This window comes from Triticum aestivum, chromosome 7D, assembly GCF_018294505.1.
Source record: "Triticum aestivum cultivar Chinese Spring chromosome 7D, IWGSC CS RefSeq v2.1, whole genome shotgun sequence".
NCBI classification, from domain to species: Eukaryota; Viridiplantae; Streptophyta; class Magnoliopsida; order Poales; family Poaceae; genus Triticum; species Triticum aestivum.
In genome coordinates this window covers 425,468,400-425,477,318 of record NC_057814.1, presented here as the reverse complement: position 1 = coordinate 425,477,318, position 8,919 = coordinate 425,468,400, and the positions used below count along the sequence as shown (strand labels likewise).

Below are 8,919 nucleotides of genomic sequence, written 5' to 3'. Positions count from 1 at the left end.
TTCGCACAACAAGATGTGAATAATATTTTGAGCATTTGACTCCCAAACTATGATGAGGATGATTATCTTGCTTGCCAGCCAGATAAGAATGAAATTTCCACTATCTGTAGCGCATACATGCTAGTCATGGATGAAAATAAATCTGAAACGATTAGATCCAACAAAAATATTTCACGGGACCATACTATTTGGGAAACAAATGTGCCCAAAAAATTGCATATTTTTACTTGAAGACTAGCAACTCAATCCCTTGCGGTTCAAACTAATAGATTTCTACGTATCCCAGGCCTCACTCTGATTTGTAACGCCTGTGGTGCTAATGGTGAAATAGGCTTCCATGTTGCACACCAATGTATGTTTGCAAGGGCCCTTTGGCATGAACTGAAGGATGTGTGGAACCTTCCCCCTGAAAATGAAATAAACTACGCATGAGAGCATTGGGTTCCGGCCCTTCTACATAAGGTGAGTGAAGACCTAAGACAAAAATTTATGCTTATTTGGTGGTGTGTTTGGCATTATCGAAGTAACGAGATCTTCACAAAAAGTAAAGCAAAAATTATCCAATCTTCTAGACTTTTGCAAAACTACCTTGTAAACCTATGCATCATTGTGAGCGGAAATTCGGAGATCGATTGTAAAGGGAAAAGCCCTATGGTTAAAGTGCCAAGATTGGAACAACATGATATTACTAAGGAAAAGGATTGGCAAAAGCCTGATCTAGGGTGGGCCAAGGTCAATATTGATGGAAGTTTCTTATAGGAGAATACCAGTAGAGCGTGGGGTGCTGTGGTTCGAGATCATCATGGAAGAATTAGTTCATCTACCTGGGACTATATCCTGCGATGCAAAGGAGCAGATTTCGTGGAAGCTACTGCTTGTCTAGAAGGACTACGGAAAGCGATGTCATGTACTGATCTCCATTTAGTTGTCGAGACAGATAATAGCTCGGTGGAAAAGGCGGTCGACCCCTCATGCGTGGACAACAAAGGAGCAGATTTCATGGAAGCTACTGTTTGTCTAGAAGGACTACGGAAAGCAATGTCATGTACTGATCTCCATTTAGTTGTCGAGACAGACAATAGCTCGGTGGAAAAGGCGCTCTACCCCTTATGTGTGGATAGATCAGAAATTAGAGTGCTTGCGAAGGAATTTCGCACCATCAAGCATGGAAATAGAGAAGTTAAAGTTTATAAAGTAGATATAAAGGTCAATAGCTTATTGTGCAGCCAGAGGACGTAGGGCATGTTCACCTCCTTTGGTCCATGCATTGTCCGTGTGGGTGTGGACAGATAGGTGAAAGAGCAAGTACATGGTTGGCATTTTTTATTTGTTGTAGAAAAGAAAATAAGGGAGTGGCTAGAACACATCTAGACGCGATGTAGTTTGGTCTCATTCACTTGATGTCAGCTAACACAATTTATCATTGTTGTAGCCCGTTTTCCTTTTTTCTATGGGCTTTGGTCAGTTTAGTGTGTATGGGTTGGTAGTTGGTTGGATTTTTGTAGTCTGTCTATGGGATTGGTCGCTACTTATTTGGTTGGGCCATTCTTTTTTTGTTGCCTGGTTGGGCTAGACTTCTATTAGCTATATATTGTAAACAAACAGAGAAAATGACTTTCTAGCTCGACTTGTCATCATGAGATTTTGGGCCGAAAGACAGGGACGCACTGAGAAGGCAAAATCAACCATAAAGGACAGTAAGTAGTAACAATATTTTAGAGAAAGAAATAAAAAAATGATTAAAAAAGTGTGGCCCAACTTGGAACATGTTGTTACGACCCCATTTGAAAAATTGTAGTTGTGACCCCATTTGTAAACTTGCATTTGCGACCCATTTGAATGCTTGTAGTTGTGACCCGACTTTAAAACTTGCGGTTGCGACCTCATTAAACTTACACTTGAGACCCATTTGAAAACTTGTAGTTGCGATCCCACTTGAAAACTTGTAGTTGCACCTAAATTTGAAAACTTGCAACTGCGGCTCCCACTTGAAAAAAATGCAATAACGACCCGACTTAAAAACTTTCAGTAGCGACCCTACTTGAAAACTTGCATTTACGACCATTTTGGAATACTTGTAGTTGTCAACCCATTTTAAAACTTGCAGTTACAATCCCAACTTGAAAGCTTGCACCTGCAGTCACATTTGAAAACCTGCCGTTGCAATTCATTTTTGAAATCTCGCACTTGAGACACCATTTGAAAGCTTATAGTTGCAAATCGACTTGAAAGATTGTGGTTACGATCCCATTTGAAACTTGCAGTTGTGACCCGATTAAAACTTTGGCCACACGAATTTTTGTGACCAAAAACTCATGGAAGAAACATTTCGGCCGAAGAGAAGGCTTGGCTTTTGATGTCATTGCAATAAAAAAAGGCATGACACAAATAAGGCTAGGTAAAATAAGGAATAAAAAATAAAAATAGAAAATGAAAATGAAAAATGGAAGAGAAAAACAAAAAATAGTGAAAAGGAAACCAAAAGGCACAAGATCAACTAAATTTTGGAAAAAGAACAATGAAAAAAAATGGCCCGATACAATAAGTGGCTCAACAAGCTAAAAGAGATATGCCTGCACTTCTAGAGGATCATCCCCGGCCGAAGTAAATTCATCGATCAAGGCTTCCCATCTTTTTGGATGGACGACTCAAGGAGCTTTCAAAAACCATTATTGATAATATTCATGTGGGTAAAAGAGTGGCAACATCGTTTCTCCAGTCCAATTACAGCCTCTTTACCGAAGTCTTTTGAGTATTTCTTCTAGCAGGGATTTTTTTTGAGGAACTTTCTAGCAGAGATTGATACCGCGAAGAAGGTGCTTCCTAGAGATTTCATTGTAATTATTTGTATTTTTTTAGGAGTTAATTTGTATATTTTCAGGTTTTAGATCCAAACCAATGTAACTGTAATTTTGTAAAAAGACAGGTAGGGTTGCTCGCCTATAAATCTCTACTCCTAATGTCTCAGTTGGTAGTCTTCGCCGGTTAAATTTCGTCCCACCAATACCGGTTTATTTTCGTCCTCCCTCCCACCTCCCACGTCCCAGCGATTCCCCTTGGACCCGCGAACTAACAAAAAAAATAGCTATGCACCCACGATTTCCAGCGACAAACCTCCTGTCAATCGAGAAAAAAATGGTGTGAAAAAATCTACAAAAATTAACCTATGAAAATTAACCAGACGCTCGCCCGTATGAGCGATTTCTCGTGCCCTCGAAGCACTCGCACGCATGAGTCGTTCGCCGCACGCAGTGAAAAAAACAGCCAGCGAGGCTCCCCTCGATCTATTTCCTACGATCTCTCAAGGACGCCCCAGCCCCCGAGACGAGCCGCCGCCGAGATCCGAGACGATCCGCCGCCGCCGAGGACCGAGTGGAGCCGCCGCCTCCACGTCGCCGCCGCCGGCGCTGGCCAGGCTCCCCACCGATGGGCGCGCCGGGTCGCCGCTCCTCGAGGCCAGTTCCCCTCGCTGCTCCAGATCGCGCCTCGGTTTGTGATCCCTTGGGGATCCTGCCGGTCCGCCGCCGCCGAGGACTGAGTGGAGACGTCGCCTGCACGTTGCCGCCGCCGGCGCTGGCCAGGCTCCCCACCGATGGGCGCGCCGGGTCACCGCTCCTCGAGGCCAGTTCCCCTCGCTGCTCCAGATCGCGCCTCGGTTTGTAATCCCTTGGGGATCCTACCGGTGCTGGAGGCGTCCACGATGGTGCGAACTCAGGACCGAGCGGTGGGGCACGTCATGCGTTCTGGTTGAGAGATTGGTCGGGCTGGCGTGGGAACTGAACTGCCGTCGATGGATTTTTTGGTAGCTTGGCTGCATGTTGCTTCAGATTTAGTACTACCCCCATCTCTCTCTCTCTCTCTGTTTGTGTGTGTGTGTGTGTGGGCGCGCGCGCGAAGCAGTCGATCTCTAATTGCCGACTGCCGACTCATCGCCCCAATGGCCGTCGCATCAGTTCCATACCGCTACAGCACTGCCAGCCACCGTTGTTGTATTGCCTTGGATTCAGTTGTGGCTTCGGCTGGAACTGTACGGTGTTGTCTGATGCCCTGGTCCAAGCGGGTTTGGTCCGCTGATGCCAGGTATGCGATGCTCTTGAGCCTGGGTACATTATGCAGCAAAAGATGTGAGTGTTGGGCTTGACATGAAGACAAAACTGAGTCCTCTTTTGCTACACTACATATACTCAATGTTTCACAGTTGAGTTGCGTTTTGTTTTGGATTTGGTACAATCGTCATCACACTCTCTTTCTCAAACACTAAACCAAATCAGTTGCATTACATTTTACCTCAAATCTTTGTCTGCGGTCACTTATAGGATTAGAAGTTTGAATGAGCACAATCTCATTAATTGAATTTGTACCAAACTTGATCGGTAACTTTATTTTAATATTTTGCTGGCCGTCATTTGCTCTATTTGTTTATTTATTTTTCCTAGCAACTATGTGCTGTTACAAGCTTCATTCTGAATTTTGATGTAAATCTCCTGTTCCCAGGTCCACCATGACATCAATGCATCATTGTCCCGCTATTTCATTACACGGGAGACTAATCATAATTTACTGGCAATCAGCTAATCAGTGACTGTGGTGATGTTCTCATCATCAAGGCACTGCAAATAGGTGTTCGTGTAATTAAATTAGACATGTGGCCAAATTCTTCTAAAGATGACACTGATATTCTCCATGAAAGTACTGAATATGACTTCCGCTGACAGTACTCATATTTATGCTTCCGTTACTGAAATCTTCGTGAGTGTGGATCCTATATGATTCTCTTCATATAAAATACTACTATTTTGGGAAAGGCATCTAGCTGAGTTTTAATAGAACTCTTCAGTGAAAAATATTTCTAACGGTGTTAGAACGACAACTGACAAGGACTGCCACGATTAGAGCTACCATTTGGCCCCATGTTTCAGTATGCAGTCAAGCATGCAATAAAGGTAATGACGGGGCATTTTGTAGTTTCGGGTAGTGCATGTAGTTTTGGCCAAATTGTATGTTACAGTTAACATCGTAGGAGATTGGAATTCTGAATTTGGATGCTTCAATGCAGATCAAAGAAGTAGAATACTCCCTCCGATCCAAATTACTTGTCGTTGAAATAGATGCATCTATAATTGACATACATCTAAGATACATCCATTTCAGCAACAAGTAATACAGATTGGAGGGAGTATCAATTTTGCTGTGTTGAAGTCGTTATGGAGGTGACAAGGAATCTATATTGCTCTGTAGATGACGACATTGTGCATTGCAATATATATTGCCCTGTAGAAAAATACATTTATGTGGAGTATGCTTCAGGTAATTCACCAATGCATTTGTTTCATCATTTCTTTTTGACTATTAACTGCGTGAGCAAGTGTCTAATAATAGAAAAGTTCCCCATTGGGTCGCTACTACAACTAAATGGGCTTGTGAATAGTTGTAGAACGTACTCTATTTTGTTCCCCATTGAAGGGCAATGTTCCTGTTGGTCTCTCGAAAGAACTGAAAGAAATGCAGCCTTGACAATTGAATGCCCACATTCCTTGTTGGAGATCATAGAGCTATATACATTCATGAGTTATTATGTTGATGCACACTGCATTGCATTTACTAAACTTGTTTTCTTCTTACCAGATTCAGTGGTAATGTAATTTTGGTCGGGCAGGGGTTTGTGAAGAAAACTAGCAAGGTTCATAGATGCACCCAGGTGGAATACTTACTTTCCAAATGTCAAGTATTTTTAAAAAATTAGACATATAAATGTCTGAGTCCTTTGTGTGCTTGTCAAATATCATGCAAAAATGATAAGGAGGACGAGGTTATGAGGTAATGTGCTCGGGCGGGAGGAAGAGGTACTGGTTCAACCCATGAAAGTTCTTAGCTCATAATTGCTACCAATTCTACAGAAAAGGCTGTGATTTTGTTAACCTAACTAGAGCTTTCATGTTATGTCAGTCCTTTATTTAGATGATTTAGCTGTTGACCTACCATTCCTTTCTAGATGATTACTTGCAGTTCTTTTACTAAGGCAGTGCATCTAGGGTTTCTTTACTTGCTCACTGACCATTCAGTTCAATGACGGCCAATGCGGTAGAATCGAGGCTACAACTCTGGCACTTCAAAGAGGAAAAGAAAACATGACTACTTCATGGCGAGGTAAGGAGTGGCTTAATTGAATCTGCTACATTGTTATTTTTACATTGAGACTACAATCATACAAGGACTATTATTGATTATTCAATGACTCGATGTTAATTTTGATTTTAATTATACTGGTGAACAACTTATAGATGTCGTAATATAATTATAGCAAATATATTATGGTATATTTCCTACAGAGATCAAGCAGAGCTAATCTACCGACTTCAGATTACTCTGTGTGATAGTGTGCAACTTTCGGAAGTACATTTTTCTCTTATAAAATCAATGATGAGTGGTCCATTAGGTTTCTGTGATTAAAAAGGTTGTAGACAACTTCACAAGAAAAATCATTGCAGCTTGGTCTTGGCGATTACATTTTCAATTAGGTATTCCGGTCTAAAAGGGAGATTATTTTGTCGATGGTACAGGATGGTGCAATTTTTTTTGATTGATTGCTTTATTACTGCTGAATATTTGCGATGTTGGCCTGTTTGGCGCTTGTTATTGTGAGTCCTTATTTGTTCAGGCTTCCCTTCTGCTTTATCTCTTATTACGTGACAACTTTAGCTTTGATTTTCGTCCCTTTGGAGTTCCCTAAAGAATTACTTTCAGTAATGCCTATCCCCCCCCCAACTCTAAATTGTACCAATGCAAAGTTATTACTTTGAGCAGAGAAGAGGAGGGCAGCGAGGAGCGAACATGGGGATGGGTGGCTGGGGCGTTTCTTGCACGAGGATGGGGAAATTGGAGTTATCCAAGACCGGAAATGTCCCTGTTGCTCTTAGGAATGATACTTTATTTTTCAGTCATTTGTTTTTTCCACTCAATCACGGTTCACTGTTACTCCAAGTAAGAACTGCGATTTTGCAAAGAGTAAGCCATTTCTTGTGAATCTTGTAAGTTTCTGCATTTTGTAGTTCAAGAGCTCCTGGTTTGCTTTGGCCTCGATCCAAACACGCTGTTAGATTTTCAGTCCATGGGCTCGATAAATCGAGATCGAGATCGAGAGACGTCATAGACTTTCAACCCATGGCCTCAGTAGATCGCAGTTCAATGGGGAGAGTAGTTAGGTGGCGGCGGCGGCTCCGGAGCACGAGTGCGACAGCGGCTACAGAGCATGAGCGGGCATGGACTGGGGACTAGAACATGGATGTGGAAGCTGGAGCGACATCTATGGTGCGACACCGTGTGGCGGTTGTCCGAGGTGTTGTCGATGTGGAGCGGTGCCATTTGGAGTGAAGCCTAGCAGCCTAAGATGGCAGGCTGGTGTCAATGCCGCTAGGGGTGGTGCCGATTGAGGCGCTGAGACGAGGTAGCGATGTAGGGGTCGAGAGTAGCTGCTGTATGTGTGTGTCCCCTCCATTGATTTGTGACCAAGCCCACGGGAAATCTAGCCAGCAACTGGTCATGTCTTTCTGAATTGTGGAGTCTTTCGCTGAGGCCATGCATTGAGAAGGTGATCTTCTGATGCATCTATCATCTATGGGCTAAAAATTTGAATTATCAACAAGTATGGTGATAGCCAGCGTTACTGTGATCTCCAAAGAACAATAACTATGCAACATAGTGCTGAACTTTGACATTTTCGTTCTGTTATAAGTTTCCTTTTAATATTTCATAATTTATATTTAATTAATCTTTCTATTAATATTTGGTTTCACTATAGTAAATTTATTTGAAGGTCTCCATGATGGCATAATTCTATGTAGACTGATGTGTCGATTATTTTGGCATGCATTTATTTGCCCAACATTACCTAGATACTTAGTGCCATTACAATGACATCCTGTTTTATTTCAAAAAGTGATTGCTCCATCACATACACATTAAAAGAAATTGCACAACTGCACCATGGCTATCCAGTATATCAAGGAAGATTAATCTAAACATACCTTACAGCTTCTCATTACTCCCGTCGAAGTAATCTAAACATGTTCTTAATGGCGACAAATTTGAGCAGAAGATATTCTTAATGGCAACAAGTAACTAATTCTTTCGTTTCTATGGAATATGTAAATTCATATGCAGGTAAGCAGGTTAATCTAAACATGCCTTACAGTATCCCATTACTCTTGTTGAAGTTTTATACTGTTAGATTTCACCTTTGTTTGTATTAAATATCTGAAGTAACGGAGCTTGATTTTCAGTTTTGTTTTTTCACTCACTTCATAGCCAACATTACAGTGGTATATGTTGTATGTATTTCAGCACTATACTCTTCCCTCGGTCTATAGTTACTGTTACTTGCCTAAAAGACCGGGAATTTTCGTTGTTCCGTTTCAACAACACGGTATAAATCTAAATAGTTACTATTACCTGAGGACAGCTTGTCTTCCCCAACATGGGATTTGTTGTTAACTCTGCTCATCTTCGATGTTTATACATGATTGGCAAGTGTCAGCAACATCTCGTGTTCACTTTTGGTTAGCAAAGGTTTTGATTTTTTTTTTTTTAAAAGGGGATCTCCCCGGCCTCTGCATCAGAGAGATGCATACGGCTATCTTATTAACGAAATAAAAGGTTCCAACAAGGTTCTAAAGTCTTCGACTGAAAAGTAATAAAAAAGATAGCTCACACAGAGCTAAAGAGGCTGGGCACACAGACTAGCCAAGATACGACGCCACAACCGGCTGGCTAAAGATAGATAGGTAAACTAATTGCCTATCCTATTACATGACCGCCATCCAAACCGGTTGAAGATGTCCCGAGAACCAAATGCTTCCTGGCCTCCATCGGAGTGAGTAGCGACCATGAACGGATCACAGCCGTGGCTCGGAAGATAACCTG

General features: G+C 41.9%; 1 long non-coding RNA gene across 3 annotated transcripts; it reads left to right on the top strand.

The window, feature by feature from the left end:
• The first annotated feature begins 3,012 nt into the window (after nucleotides 1–3,012).
• LOC123165279 (uncharacterized) lies at nucleotides 3,013–8,283 on the top strand. Of its 3 annotated transcripts, none has more exons than XR_006482906.1 (3): nucleotides 3,198–4,943; nucleotides 5,057–6,147; nucleotides 6,805–8,283. It is a non-coding gene; the product is annotated as an uncharacterized lncRNA (long non-coding RNA). The 3 variants fall into 3 exon arrangements; XR_006482905.1 differs by having other exon boundaries at nucleotides 3,205–5,307; nucleotides 5,626–6,147; XR_006482904.1 differs by having other exon boundaries at nucleotides 3,013–6,147.
• Nucleotides 8,284–8,919: the final 636 nt, after the last annotated feature.